Raw genomic sequence first — 3,839 nt, forward strand, 5'->3', positions numbered from 1 at the left:
GATTGCGCACTGTCGGAGGGTCAGTGGTGAGGGAGTGCCGCACTGTTGGAGGGTCAGTGCTGAGGGAGTGGGCACTGTCGGAGGGTCAGTGCTGAGGGATTGGGCACTGTCGGAGGGTCAGTGCTGAGGGAGCGCCGCACTGTTGGGGGGTCAGTTCTGAGCGGGAGATGAAATTCCGATGTGAGAAGGTGGTTTGGAACTTTGATTTGAAATTAGTGTTTTGGTGAAATGTTTTCTCAGACTGTGATGTGTAAAAGTCTCAGTCGCTGTCTGGCCAACCCCCTGCCGCATTCTCCTGGACCACCTTCTCTGATCCGTGAGGGAAACCCTCAGGGATTCTGTGTTACTGGGTCAGCCACGATCAGAACAGAAGCTCTGAGAGACCTGAGGAGCAAACCCTGCGGGTTCAGCTGGGGACAGGTTACATTCAGTTAGTTAGAGACATCAGGAATGAAAATGATGACCATGAAATTAGAGAATTGAAATGAGAAACCATCTAATTCACAAATTCAGGAAAGAAATCTCCATCCTGGCCCTCTCTGGATCACAGGGAGCTACCTGGATCCGAAATGGGCCCAGGGGGAATTCTTCTCAAACTGATGTCTCACTATTACCAGCTCTGACCGGAGAGGTATGCCCGTCTCACTGGTCATGGTGAATCAATTATTAAACATTGATAGCGTCTCGGGAAACTGCTCGGGGGTTGGGGAGGTTTAGTAGCTGAGGTGAGTGAGTGGGACTGAAACACACAGAGAGTAGCTGCAGCTGGAATAGGCTCAGAGATAACATTGATCAATATGGAATTGATCATGTCAATGATATTGATTGGAATTGTTTCGCTCTTGGTATTAATTACCTTTGAAGATTTCTAAACAATCAGATTGGGAAGTTTGAGTTGATGTGGCTGTAATGTACTGTCTCTGTCTCTATTCGATTCTCAGTCAGTTTGTACACGTACCTGCATCGACACTCTCACTCTGCCTCACATCAGCAGCTCCAGGAACTGGCTCTATCCAGGCTGAGGTCAGGTTAGACTTTGGGACCGTCTGTCGCTGGCTGGTTTCAGCTGGCATGCCCTCCCCTCTCAGTGGCACCAGGAAGGAGTTATACTGATGGCTGTTGATTGCAGCTGGCGTCAGTCGGTGGAGATCAGGCATTGACTGGCAGAAAATAGAGTCCTCTAGGCTGTGACTACTCACTCTGGGTAAGAGCCATGGGTGGTGAGGCTGAGGGTGGAGGTTCGAGGGACTATCCACGTGGTACTGAGGCACAGGGAGGGGTGCACCCACAGCCTTGAGGGGCACAGCAGACAGGTTGGCACCTTGGGGTGAATTGGACCAGAGTGGAGCACGAGGATCCCAATGGAGTGGGTGGGCTGAGGGTTTCCCACCTGAAATGACACCGATAACATCATCAATAACATCTCCCCACCTCCCCTCTGTCCCCCTACCCTCTCCACCCCCACGTCTCCCCTCTCCCCTTCCCCTTTCCCTTTTGCCCTCTTTTCCCTTTAACCTTTCACCTTTCCCTGTTTCCGAATGAAGAACACAGACATTTAAAGTGGAACCAATCATTTTGTGGGCTCAATAAGCCCCTATCTCCATTGGCTGAAGAGAAGAGTCTTTATTCAAGGCCAGACCCGTTTTGGGGGGGGATCAGGAGGAGAAACCCAATGGCAGAAGCTGAATCCAAGACCCTTGGCCTTCATCTTTGCTGCTGCAAAAACAAACTGAACGGCCTCAAGCTGAGAGCTTCCCAGGAACATCCGAAACATTCCCCATTCACTCACACAGACACTTTCTCAAAGGGAGGCTCCCCTGACAGGGGGCTCTGGGCTATTAGATGATGCTCCCAGTTTCAGTTTGAACAGTGATATGTGTAATATCTCAGACTAACATCTGATGTAAGGAAGGGGTCTTCGGAAAGTGTTGCAGTCCCTCCACTCCCTCAAATCTCAGAGTCAGCTTTGAATGAGCCATTGGCACCAGGCCTCTCCTTCCCCAGCGCAGTGTTTACCCTGGGCTTTGAAGGAGGGTCACTGGACCCAAAACCTTAACTTTGATTTCTCTCCACAGATGCTGACAGACCTGCTGAGTTTTTCCAGCAATTTCTATTTAAGTTCCCATGATCACCTTGTTTAATAAAACGTGGTCTATTTCAGATGTAAATCTAACAACTGAATTTGCACTGACTGTCATTTGTGGAAGAGAGTTCTGTATTTCCACCGCTGTCTGTGTGTAAAGGGGCTTTCTCACATCCTGAACGGTCTGGCCTTAATGCATAGACTTTCTAGAATCTTCAACCAGTAGAAATCATTTATCTACTCTTTTCCCCTGTTAATACTTTGACAATCTTGATTAACTCCTCATTTAACCTTCTAAAATTCTAGAGAATAAGCACTTATCTCTCCTCAAAACTGAACTCCTGAGATTCATGTTTCCTCTCTGTTAAACCTGCATGGTGGCTCAGTGGTTAGCACTGCTGCCTCACAGCACCAGGGTCCCAGATTCGATTCCCGCCTCGGGTGACTGTGTGTGGAGTTTGCACATTCTCCCTGTGTCTGCGTGGGTTTCCTCCGGGTGCTCCGGTTTCCTCCCACAGTCCAAAGATGTGCAGGTCAGGTGGATTGGCCATGCTAAATTGCCCGTGGTGTTAGGTGCATTAGTCAGAGGGGAATGGGTCTGAATGGGTTCCTCTGCGGAGGGTCGGTGTGGACTGGTTGGGCCGAAGGGCCAGTTCCCACACTGTAGGGAATCTAATTTGAACTGCCTCCAGGACTAAGACAGGGTGGGACCAGCATCTACTCGCAGCATTCAAAATGGCGTCTGTGCAACTGCAGCGTCAGACACAGCAGACGCCACTCCTTCGGCAGCCTGATGGTTTCCTCCTGCAGTGGTTCATGTTTTTTTAAAGGGCTATGCACCTGAACCTCAATTCCTGAAGAAGGGCTTTTGCCTGAAACATTGATTCTCCTGTTCCCCGGATGCTGCCTGACCTGCTGCGCTTTTCCAGCATCACACACTCTCGACTCTGATCTCCAGCATCTGCAGTCCTCACTTTCTCCTGCACACCTGACTCTCCTTGGACAGCCACTGTATTTCATTTCAACCTTCTAAAAGATATCCTAATCGAACCATTTTGTTCTGAAATGGATAACTGCGCACTTATTAATATTAATTAACTTTCAATCAGAATATTTCTCTCCGCGTGCACAGGTGTTACTGGAACCTGTTGTGTTTCTCCAGGTGTTTCTATTCTCACTGGAGAAACGATCAGAATCAGTTAAACAGATGGAAGCACAAGGAACTCGCTCGGCCCTCAGGCGATGAGGTGGTGCCTGACACAATCTGTCAGCTCCCTTCCACAGCACAACATTCTCCAGCTCAGCTCGGAAATTCCCAGCGGATACTGAGTGTCACTGTGTTCCAGGTTCCTGCTCGCTCCATGTCACATCCTCCTGGTGGGAGTCTTCGGACTCCTCTTCCTGAACACCCCTGCCCCTTATCACATCCTGTGATCATGTTAAAATGTCTCAGTGAGGACAGCCCATAATATCCCCACTCGAGTGAACAGAGAGCCAGGAGTGAACCCCATCAGGACCAGAATAGTGTGGGTTGTGGTGGGAAATGTATCAGAATCATAGGGGAATTCTGGTGAGGGTGATCTCAGCATTGAGGTGGGGGGGGGGGAATATGGCCAATTGTCATAGAGTTATAGAGATGTACAGCACGGAAACAGACCCTTCGGTCCAACCCGTCCATGCTGACCAGATATCCCAACCCAATCTAGTCCCACCTGCCAGCACCCGGCACCTATCCCTCCAAACCCTTCCTATTCAT

Source organism: Chiloscyllium plagiosum, unplaced genomic scaffold (assembly GCF_004010195.1).
Source record: "Chiloscyllium plagiosum isolate BGI_BamShark_2017 unplaced genomic scaffold, ASM401019v2 scaf_14503, whole genome shotgun sequence".
Classification (NCBI taxonomy): Eukaryota; Metazoa; Chordata; class Chondrichthyes; order Orectolobiformes; family Hemiscylliidae; genus Chiloscyllium; species Chiloscyllium plagiosum.